The sequence below is a fragment of the Nannospalax galili genome, unplaced genomic scaffold, assembly GCF_000622305.1.
Source record: "Nannospalax galili isolate Female #2095 unplaced genomic scaffold, S.galili_v1.0 scaffold586, whole genome shotgun sequence".
Lineage (NCBI taxonomy): Eukaryota > Metazoa > Chordata > Mammalia > Rodentia > Spalacidae > Nannospalax > Nannospalax galili.
The window spans coordinates 649,606-661,984 of record NW_008355363.1 but is presented as its reverse complement, the minus strand read 5'-3'; the positions used below and the strand labels follow the sequence as shown (position 1 = coordinate 661,984).

At 39.7% G+C, this 12,379-nt stretch overlaps 1 non-coding gene across 1 annotated transcript; it reads left to right on the top strand.

The window, feature by feature from the left end:
* The first annotated feature begins 1,615 nt into the window (after nt 1–1,615).
* Nucleotides 1,616–1,740, top strand: LOC115067595. The gene has a single exon (XR_003846981.1). It is a non-coding gene; the product is annotated as a small nucleolar RNA SNORA40 (small nucleolar RNA).
* Nucleotides 1,741–12,379: the final 10,639 nt, after the last annotated feature.

Here is a 12,379-nt window from a genome sequence, read left to right as displayed (position 1 = left end):
CATATCCTAGTATATTTGCAGTGCAATTATGTTTTTAAAAGTTACTATGTTTCTTATATTTCTATTTTGGCCTGTGACACCTACATAAGTCTGAAAATGTACATCACACTTCAAAGTTTAGTCAGACTGTGATCTGTGTCTCCCACATCTTTCCTCCAGTAGTAAACTCAAAGAGAAGCAAGGGTGGATCATTTGAGTGAGGTGCTCCTAGTACAGAGAAATGATTCTCAGGTACTCCAGTTTTATATCCCCCTCCAGGCAGTTCTTTAAGTAAAGCCCTTGCCTTTGGAACCTGAAGGGAGAGATGTATTTGGAAGAGTTGTGCCCTAGATCAGCAGTTGACAAAAAAAAAAGAAAAGAAAAAAAAAAGAAAGGAAAGAAGGAAGAAAAAGAAATCCAATGGGACTAATACAGACCAGACTTGACCTAGTTTTTTCAGGTCCTTCCCGATGACTAGTTTATATATTTTTAAAGGATTATAAAAAATATAAGAATAGTATATGACAGAAATCTGTGTGGACTACAAAATATAAACTATTTGCTATCCCGCCCTTCCTGAGCTATGTCCTAGATAACAACCAAGCAGGTCTGTGAGGTTGGAGATGGAAAGAAGTGAACCCTCAGTGCTAGTTAAACTCTTTGCAAGAGAGTTTGTTCATTAACTTTCCAAATGAACTAAAGGAAGGTCTTTCCACAGAATTCCATAATGTTGTTAGAGCTGTTATTTGACAGGGAAATGACAGGAGAGATTGAAAAATGAAATTTCTTTTCCCCTAATATATTCACCTCTGCATTTTCCAGATATATGTGCAAAACCTCATACTTCCTTTCATTCAAAATGGCTCCCATTTCACAATGAACTTCTTTGCAGTTGAGATTTATTTTCCTATCAAAATTCCTAAAGCCAGAGGATGTAAGGCAAAAGGTTAGCTCTTGGAGCTACCTACAAATGGGCTCCCAAAACAAGGCATAAAGAACAATAAATGGTGGTGGTAACACTCATCTGGTGTAGTGGGAAAATTTTGTACCTGATTTTATCCTTACAATGTACTATTTCCTGTTTCTTACCAGCTTTATAGGAAACTCATGTAGGTCACGTGGTTTCCAGGAATTCAGGCTCTGTAATCTGAAACCCATTATGCTAATGAGGCATCCTACCCGCTATTCTGTGATAGGATGTTAACTCTGTTATGCTAATAAGGTATCCTACTTGCTGTACTGTGATAGGATGCTAAACCTGTTATGCTAATGAGGTATCATACTTGCTTTGCTGTGATTGGACCACTACCCCTATATAAGCTTGTGCCTTCCTGCAATAAAGCAGATCTGTTTCACTGAACCTGGTCTCCTGTGTCTGAATGCGGCTCCGCTGATACAGTCTCCTCACCAGCCGTGGGGTCCAGGACCAGGCAGAAGCAGCGATGACAGAAGGAGGCACCAGACAAGCAGAAGAGCAGCCTCAGTCCAGGGCGAGTGGAGGAGCAGCCTCGACGCCCATGAGAACAGAGGAGTGGCTGCCGCTGGCGGTGACCACAATCTGGGCCAGCTAAGGAGACTGAAACATGATGTGAACATAATGGTGATGGTCAACTGGTGGTTAAGATCAAAATATTAAAACATTTATGTGTGTGTGTGTTCAACTTTTGGACAAAGGCATGAAGGACAAGTGCAGAAATAAATCCTCTTGCAACCAAGGACTCTTTGTTCAGGATGAGTTTGGTACATATAAGTAGGAATATGATGAAACAGCTCAACGTTATGGTGTTTAGAGAAAAGATGACATAGAAATGAGTGAAATCTGGGCTCATGGACTCCAAAGAGAGTGAATGATGCAGTGGACCATGAGAAGAACCTTATTACCTGACTATAGGTGAGACCATATTGATCTCAAAGTTCTGAACTCAGGACTTGGCAAGTATCAAAGAAAATAATTAGATAGGAAATATGGTGACACAGCCACAGCAATGGCATCAGTGGTGACTCTCAGCACAAGGACTTCAAACATGAATCCAGGCCTTTTATTTGCAGGTAAATGGATGGAACTAGAAATTGTTATACTAAGTGAAGTAATACAGATCCAGAAAACCAATGAATGTATGTTCTCTCTCATTTGTGGATCTTAGGTCCATATCCTTAGATGTGATTATATATCCTAAAGCACCTGAAAGAGACACAAAACTGGAAATGAATCATGGAGTTAAAGGGAAAGAAACAGCCTGAAAGAGGGGGGTAGTAGGAAACAGATGTTGCCTAAGGGGAAATGTGGAAAATGGGGATATTCAACTGAGAAGGGAGGAGTGTAGGATACACAAGGAACCATGGGAGGAGGAAGAAGATCTCAAGTGAGGGGGAAAATAGGAGACAGGTATTATCAAGGGGGAAATTGGGGCACTTTAACTGAGGAGAGAGGAGGAAGGTCTATACAGGAAGAGAGGCAGGAAAGATAACTAATCCATAAGTGGTATGAAAAACCAGAGGGAAATGTACTCGTTCCAAAGCCTACTGAAAAATGCAGATACAGTAGCTATACATGAGTGCATGTGTTAACCTGAATGCAGTATAATAAGAAAAACAGTGTCAGGCAGGAGAAATCTCCCTTTGAATTGCTGGTGAGGGTAGTCCAAGGGATTCCCAAAACAAGAGAGGCTTTTGACACAACCTTTGATTGCTTCCTAGAACTTGTTTGTAACACACTATTGCTGAAGATAGGACATACTTCAGATATAGGACTTGGAAAAATGGAGCTAGAACTGACCTCGAAGCCTGAAGACTAGCTCTCGTAGTTTCAGAGGATACTATGCAAGCTGCTAAGGGAGAAAATCAACCAGTGGTCCAACCCCAGCTTTAAATTCTAATAACCAAACCAATGACAATCCCAGCAAATTATATAGGTAGAGTAGTGGCACTTTTATCTTTTTGGTAATCAACAGCTATCTAATTGGACTTAAAGCCTGCTCAATGGGAGGGAACTCATGTGTGGTACTGGAAACATAGCCAAATACACATGACTATGGAGGTTATAGATCCTAGAGAAAACAGTACATTTGTCACATCCCTAGACAATTTCTTACTGCATTCTAAATGTGTATCCTTATATTTACAGACAAATATACCTGTCACTATTCATCAAAGGAGATTATATTTGCCCAAGATGGAGACTACTACAGAGTTCCACAACTGGTCAAATACAAAGAATATGTGTTTGTGAGATTCCCAGCCCTAGAGTAACACATCTATAATAGAATCTCTACACCTAAGACTCATGGAACATAGTAGAACAGGAAGTAAACAGAATATTAATGCGTCTCTCAACTCTTACAAGCAAAGAGGGTAATTAACACAGAAGGCAGCAACTGGATAAAGTTTAGAGAATAAGAGACTGCAAAGTGCATATCCCTGGATAATCCTCACTCACTCAAGGCTCAGGGACGAATAAGGAAGAGGGGATGAAAAGATTGTAAAAGCCAGGGGTGATGGATGACCACAAGAGTGACCACAGTTTTCCAGGATTCTGGGAACATGCTCATATGAATGCATAGCAATGGCAAAACCATGCACAAGACCCATGCAAACTCACACCAGAGAAAAACAAAGCATAGAACTAGGAAAATATGCAGAAGGTACAAACTTAGCAGAGGGACCTTTGGCAGCTGAACACTGCTGAGTGAGAGAGACTTGGTATTTAAGGAAGTGACACTAGATAAGCTCACAAGGGTTCAGTGAATGAATTTACACTGACAGATATCTTGGGACACAATCTTGACTTGATAGGCCTTAACATACTTGACAGAATGAATGAAATCTGATGGGGAATTCTGGAGGTACAGATAGATTAAACTGTATTAAATGCACAAAAAAATCATTAAAAATATATATGAAAAAAAAGAATCTTGATGCTTCTGTATTGATCTCAAAATTCTGAAGTCAGGACTTGGCAAGTAAGAGGGAGCCAAGATGGCAGAGCCTTGCCAGCCTGCAGGCCCACACACAGAGTGGAGTTACTCTGGCCTTGCCTTGCATGCACATTGGCAAGGTTGAGTAGGGTTGGCCTGGCTACACATGTGCACCAGTGAGACAGAGCCATGCCAGCCTGGCCATGTACGCACATTGGCAGGTAGAGCCAAGTCAGCCTGTCTTCCCATGGGTCCTGTGGTACCCATAGTCAGCAGACCATCATTGTCACTCAGTTGCTATCAAGACCTGGCTTCAGTGTTCAACAACATTAGGATCTAAAAAGTCTACAGACTTTAGAAAAGAAACTAGAGGATACTGGTGTAAAGCTGTTCTGTGAAGCAGTGAATCTTCCCATCTGCCATCTCATTAAGACACTAGATAGTCTGCTCATCTCCTTAACATGACTTAAAGTAAACCTATCTTCCCAGGGGTGGTCTTGTGACCAGGTGATCTGGAAAATTTGAAAATTTGTGTCTTCATCCAGGCAAGAGATTCTTATACTCTTGACCAGATTTCTCTTATAGGACTTTTTTGTTACTGTAACAATTGCTCCTTCATTCAACCCAGTCTTTTTCATGAGTGTGTTCATAGCTCCCTTGCTTGCTGTAATTAAACTCTTGACTATTTATAAATGTGTCCCTTTGTTTTTTAAACATATTTTATTTATAGCAATATAATTTACATATTAAAAGACACTATAATAGAATTATTTGATAGTTTTAAGCATATTTTAATTACTTTTTCCTAGTGGGTCAATGTTACAAGTATAGTCAACATATTCAGTGACCAGCTATATGTATTTTTTATTGCACAAATGTTTATGGCATTAAAGTGTAAGCACAACTTTCACAATCACTGCCTTAAAGAAATGACATATGCTGGATTCCATTGAAATACTAAAACAAAAAAAAACAAAACTGTTTTTGCTACTTTAATATCTAGAAACACGACCTCACAAATGGGGAGGGGCACAAACCTATGACTAAGTTGAAACTAAAATATGAAAACCTTTATATCCTCTTCCATGACTCTTCTGCCCTTTTGCATCCTCTCTTTTCATTCTTTCATGACATAATACACTTCCTTGGCTTCCTTTCTAAAATTTTCAGCTTTACCTATACTTATACCTGTTCGAATATATGCATGAATGTATTATAGACCAGGATCCACATATGAGGGAGAACACGCAATTTTTTTTCCTTTCTGAGTTTGGGTGACCTTGCTATTATGCTTTCTAGGTCCATCCACTTTCCTGAAAATTTAATAATTTCATTTTTCCTTAAAACTGAATAATATTCCATTGTGCATATGTACAATTTCATTGCCCATTCATCTATTCATGGACATCTACTCTGGTTACTTTGCCCTGCTATTGTGAGTAGAGCATCAGTAACATGTATGTATAAGTTTGTGTTAAGATGTGGACTCCTTTGGGTGTATGCTTCTGAATTATTCTCCCTTTTGGATCACAAGAACAAAGACTACTGCTCTGTTGGACAGCAGACTGGATATATTTCCATAAGAACTGTATAGTCTTGGGTCTGTTTTGCTGTTGTTGCTTGAGACTCAGTCTAGCTGGTCTCTATTTCACAGAGATCCATTTGCTTCTGTCTCCAGAGTCCTAATATTAAAGGCATGCACTATCATGCCTGACTGACAATGGTATTGTTTTAACAAAATAGCTTACTCTTTTCATGACTGTTTCTTCAATAGTAAAGATGATTTGATTACATGTTGTGTTTTTTGCTACAGTAATAGCGCAACGCAATTGAAACTTTGGACCCCACTCCTCTTTCCCTGGTAACATTAGAAATAGAAATAGCAGCTTTGTCATTTCTTAGAATTGAATTTTGTTTTGTTCTAAATTCTATCTCTAGACCTATGTGGAGACCTGGCATTCCAACCTATCCAAAATGAGATGGGAGAGATTATCCCCTTAACGAAACAATGTAGTTGATTTTCCCAGAAGCCTTTTCTCAGTGCAAACACTTGCAGCTGCTTTCATTAGGAAGCACTGTGGAACACCTACCATGCAGCCTGCTTACTTTTGTAAGTGGGTCATTGTGACCCAGAGGATGGTGCTACCCTTTCCCTCTATAACTTTTCAACTTTAGGGGTACTTAAACCTTTATATTTTTCTTTTACTTTTCTTTATCCCTGTTTTAGTTTGCTTTCAATTGCTGTGACAAAACACTCTGACCAATGCCGACTTGGGGAGGAAAGAGTTTATTTTATAATATATCTCCCAGGTCACAGTTCATTACTGAGGGAACCCAAAATAGGAACTCAGGGAAGGAACCTGGAGGAAGGAGCTGCAGTACAGGCCATGGAGGAGCTCTGCTTACTGGCTTGCTTCCCTGGTTCATGCCCAGTCTGTTTTCTTATACAATACAGGACAACATGCCCAGGGGTGGTACCACCCACAGTGGGCTGGGCCTTCCCACATCACTCAAAAATCAAGAAAATACCCTAAAGACATGGCCACAGGCCAGTCCAATGGAGGCAATTTCCCAACTGAGGCACCCTCTACCTGATAGGTAAAAAGTTGGCAGAGAATGAGCGAATGGATGATGAGGCACTGAGGCACAGCTAAAACTCCATCAAAATAGGGTTTATTAGCAAAGGAACACATGGGACAGATTCCCTTCCGGACAGGAAAAATGTCTGCCTGGGTCTTGAGCTGGGGTCTTTTAAAAGGGAGGCTTCTGCCTCCAGCAGAAGGCAGGAAGATATATTTTTTTAAAGTTACGTGGGGGGGGAGTGGGAAAGTGGGACTCTTAAAACCTGTCCTCTTTATAGATCAAAGGGGAAGCCTGCTGTGTTGGCCAAACAGTGAGAAAAGTCTGCCTTTCTTGACTTCAAAGACCAAGGTGCTTATCAGCTAGGTTCTCTTTTCTCAGGAGCATGAGAAGTCCTTGGGATCCTGTTGGTGAGGGGGCAGGGCTATCTGAACCTTAAGAGTCACAATTAAGGGAACTACTGCTCTAACCTTGGGACTGCTCTTTCTCTGTTCTTCCAAAATATACTCCTACATCTCTCCACAGATTGAGGACACCTGTGCTCCAGTCATTCTCATTCCCAAGCTAACCCTATACACATCAGGAGAGGTGTATGATGTCTTATCCATAGGGAAAGAAGGAACCAGAACAAAGAGGTCAGCCACCTTGGCAGTCCTGGTAGGAGTTAGCCTGGTGGCATCAGTGGCAGCCACTGGACTGGTGGCTGAAGGCTTGGGACACACAGTGATCTCAACCCAGCATCTTTCTCAAGAAATAGAGGACCTCAGACAGGAACTCACCTCAACAGTGGAAACTACAGCTCAGTCAATCCAGTTCCTACAACAACAATTATCCTCCCTAGCTGAAATTGCACTCCAGAACAGGTGAGCCCTGGATCTATTAACTGCAGAAAAAGGGGGAACCTGCTGTTATTTTTATCAACCAATCCAGTAAGGTCGAACATGATATAGAACAACTTAAACAGGTAGCAAAAAAATCTTTCACTTGAAAATTCCCAGTACCAACAGTCATCTCAATAGGACATTTTTACAGGATTAACTCCTTGGCTTTTGCCCTTATTGGGCCCCTTGCTTTCTATCACTTTGGTGCTAACTATTGCTCCTTGCCTTGTCAGATATTTTCAGAACCAGATCCAAAACTAATGCATACTAATTTTAATCAGTTATTACTTTCCTACCCTTCTCGTGTATACGAACGCCTGTCAACCATCGGGGACCCTGTTCAGATGCATGGAGAGACAACCCCTGCTGCCTAGTGGACCCCTAAACCAGCCTAACCCCCACGTTGACCCTGTCCAGCAGGAAGTAGCAAGATGACAACTGCGCCCCCTATCCTAAAACACAAAAGGCTGGAATATTAGGTTTTCAAGCAGCAGCAGTTCCCCCTGCTCCCCAACAGGGACCTATGGACTTTTGAAGCCTGAAAAAGGGAACTGAGCTGATAAGAACCTTGGCCTTTGAAGTCAAGGGAAACAGATTCTGCTAAGAAACAGCCTGCCTTTCCTTTGATTTCCAAAGACAAGATAAGCAGATTCTACCTGTTAACCAGAGATTTTAGGAGCTGTTTAGCACAGCAGCTTTTCCCTTATCTTAAGAGGACAAAAAAGTAAACACTTCCAGACCCAGATCCTGGCTGGCAGACGGAACAGAGCCAGGTTTACAATCCCTGCTTTTCCTGCTTCCCCCTGCTTGATTTTTCCCAAAAACTCCCCTCCCCTTCTGCACCCTGAAGCCCCCATATATAAGTCCCAGCTCACAACTTGTGGGCTGACATTTTCCCTTCCCCAAAGGGAAGGTGTCCCATGCAAAATAAAGCTCTACCCTGCTGAGAGTTTTATCTGTATCTCGGTAGCCTCCATTCACTCACTCTCTGCCAAACTTTTACCTATCACTACCTAGGTGCATTAAGTTGAGCACTAAAGCTATCCCACACAATCCCTTTTTCTGGTAGCCACCAAAGGCTAAGAATGCATCCCTTGGCTTGTTGAGCTTTTCTACTTATTTCCTGAAGCTCTGGCTCCTTTTTTCCGTGTAGCCTCTTGTCAACCTGCATTGCCAATGCTATGGCTTTCCTCGTCCACTGTCTTCAGTCTCCTGGCGTCTGGCAAGATTTGCAGCTTACCTGCCCGTTGGTTTTTATTTTCCCTACAATCTAATAAATTTTTCCTAAGTTTCCCTTTGAATCCCCAAAGGAAACCTCAGTTTCCCTGGTAATACTCTCAAACTAGATGCAATTTCAACTCATGACCTCGTAACAACCAAATAGGATTAAAAGCAGCTTTGATGTGGTTAAAGACTCCAGGCTACTAATTGAGGTGCTGCCATTCTTGTGTGAATTTGGAAAGTTGTTAAAATATTTATTGACAAAACATGAGCAATAACCGTGAATAAGTCCTAAGGCTTACATATGGATTAAGTAAATGAATATATGTGAAATGCTTAAAGCTACAAAAATCATGTAACAAGTGCTATTAGAGTATTAAGAATATTAAAGAAAAGGTAAACAGACGATAGTGTTATTTGAAAATCTAGGTGGACTCTTTGGGTTCTTAGTCCTATTCATGGACATACTAAAGAATGGACTCAAATATCTCTGCTGATCCTTCTAGTTGAAGTGAAGAAATTTGGTGCTGAGCTGTGACCTCCTGAGGACAAATTGATTAGAGATGAAAAAAGACTACCCCACTGCCCAGGCTAGGCAAGCTCAGATCTCAGCAGTTGACCAGAGGAGGAGAATGGAGTAGAGAAAACAAAATGCCGTGCATGGTAGCCAGACACATTACAGACACATGGCACACACTTGGCAGAGAAGCAGCCACGTAGCAGGGAGTGAAGCTAATTTAGAGAAAGAGTAAGAAAGCCCAAAGTGTTAGGGAAAGCAAGGTTAGAAAGGAGATAGAAGATAAAGCAAAAAAGTAAAAGCTAAACTATTTTGAGTAACCCAGAAAAGCTGGCAGACTTAAAGTGGCACAGCTGCACTCTTTGAGATTGTATTTGTGACAGGGATTCTGGGAAGGAATAGTACATTATATCATCAAAGCATTAATAGTCCACCTATCTCTTTAGCATAGCTTAATATGAACCCATTTATTTAAGGGTGGCCCTTGGCCAAATGACCTGACCCAACTGGAATGCTAGGACTCTAACCAGGCCAGAGTTTCTCTTATCCTGACCACTAGGAATTTTTCTTTAGTGGTCCTTTATTGCTGCTGCAACAATAGAGGCCAGTATATTTGTGACAATAATATAGTATTGTATATGCTTTCTGTTAACTTTTTGCTTTATTTGTTATATCAATGGATATATCACTGTATAGTCTTGCATTTCTAGCAGTTTAATAAGGATAGTTGCGTTGTGAAAAGTGAAACAGTTATAATCCCATCCTTTCATTCAGTATTTTTCCTTTTCTACTGCAAATCTGATTTCTGGTTTGTGATATGAATATCTATAAATTTACTCTAAATTTGTGATTATTTCTTTTAAGAGTAAATTATATGTGTCAATTTAGATGACATTGGAGTATCTAAAAGATAATTTCTAGATGTGTCTGAGAGTGATTCTGATTAAGAAGAGCCTTTGAGTTGATGAACTCAGCAACATAGATTGGCTTCCTCAATGGGAATGACCATTAACCAACCCATTTGGAGTTTTAATAGATCAAAGAGAAGATGGAAGATGAACTCTGTTACTATTCTATTTTGTCTACTTCACTAGCCTAGAATGTCTCATTTTATCTTATCCAGCAATCAGAGTAGAGCTTGTGACAGGGGCTCTTCTGATTCTCAGATTCGTAAGCCTTTGGAGTGAATTATGCCATCAGATTTCCTGGATCTCCAGTTTTCATTGGTCAGGCCACTTGATATCTCAATCCTCACAATCTACTGAAACAATTCATACCTATATGATAGATATATACGTAGACATAGTTTTATATACACACATATTTACAGTAAAAAAGCATGTATAGGGCTGGAAAGATGGCACAACAGTTAGTTAAAAGCAGTTACTGATCTTGCAGAGACCCTGGGTTTGATTTCCAGTACCTAAATGGAAGCAACATTTCCAGGGGATTCAATGCCCTCTTTTGACCTTCTCAGGTTCCTGGATGCATGTAATACACACACATACACTCAGGCATTTACACACAAAACAAAATAGGAGAGTAATATTTTAAAAATGAGCATGTATATGTGCACATGTATATATTTTTGTATTTGTATATGTGAATATATACCTAATATTTGTTTTGCTTTTCTAGAGAGTCTGAGTAATACAGAATTTGATATGTCCAGTGGTTCTATAACAAATATTTAGATACCAGTTTTTTTCTCCTAAAAATCACTGACATGTCACTTGGGCCCATAATATAATGTACAACAGAATAAAGGACTTTGTTTTGCATTTTTGTCTTTTACTTTGCATCATCTGCTTACCTTTGCACATAGGGCTGTTCATCACTCAGAGTCCCAATCTAGAGACTTATGATACCAAATTTATATTAAGGCTGATGGTTACATGTCTTGAGGACTTGAAGACACAAAGGTAAAAATAACTGAAGTACCCTACTGTCAAGTTTTCTGTTCCAGATCCCAAAAGATACCTAAAGTTCTGCTGTCACTGTCCTAAACAATGAGGTCCAGAAGAGCAGAATCAGATAGAACAAACTATACCCCAAATGAAGGCAATTAACTGTGATGTGTGAGGCTGCACATTAGGGCATGAGTAATTATGTCCTGAGAATTAGTTTGTCTCCTGAAGCATTCCTCATATCATATTGCAAAAACAAAACCAAGACGTTGATCAAGAGCACACTTGACTAGGACTGCTTAACTATGCGTGCCTCTTCTAATTCCTCCCAGCCCTTTCCTGCCTTTTAATCCTAAAGCTCCTGTCCATACTCTGAAGGTGAACATGGGGTCATTGGACCTTTCAATTAAATCTTTTCTCTCTGCTTTTCATCATTACTGGTCTCCTTTTGAAAGCTTTCTGAGATGGGTGATTGAGCTTATCCTGTTTGGGCTGTTAGAGCAGTGGTTCTTGCCCTAAAATTCTGATTATAGGTCTAGAAATATATAATTTCAAGAATGAATTTTCTGAATTGCTTTTGTGTTTCTGGAGTAGGTTTCATATACACATATATGTATATATGATATATATATATATATATGATGTTAATGACTACTTAAAAAAATGAAAACAGTAATAGTGCATTGTGTGAACTGCTTACAAGGATACATAAAATACATTTTAAATTTATCAGAAGCAAAAATTTGGCAACTCTGAATAGGATACCTTTAACTATCTTAGAAAATTACCAGGTATAATGACATAGCTATTTTGCCCCTAATGTTCCAGTGCAAACCCGTAAAAGAAAAGGATGTACTCAGGGATTTAAATTCATAGTACAAGTGTCGTATGTGTGACCAAATCTCTTTTATGTATATCCTAAAAAAGATCCATCTCTTATAGTGACAGGATTGAAATTAATGAAAATTAAACACAGAACAACCTCTGGTAACTGGTTGAATTGAAATGTAAATTGCACTATATGAATTGCAATGTAAGACATAGTCTCACTGAGTACATACTATTGAAGTGAGATTGACTGGTAGAGAGTGGACTCTTTCAGTTTGGGAAGATTATGTTTAGGAAATCATTGATGAATTTATATTTGGACACTAAGTTTTAATGAGTCTTCTGTTCCAAGACAAAGAATCCCTCTATTCTCCATGGAAATAACAAGTTCATACACAGAACAAATGACATACACATTCCCAGCAGAATAAGCCTCCCTAACCTTAGAGGACATGTCCTACCTACCTCTAGTAGTATTTATTTTATAAAGTCCATGTGAGAAAATTGACCATATACTCCCTGTAAAACCTCCAGTGATTCCTGTGAGGTGGC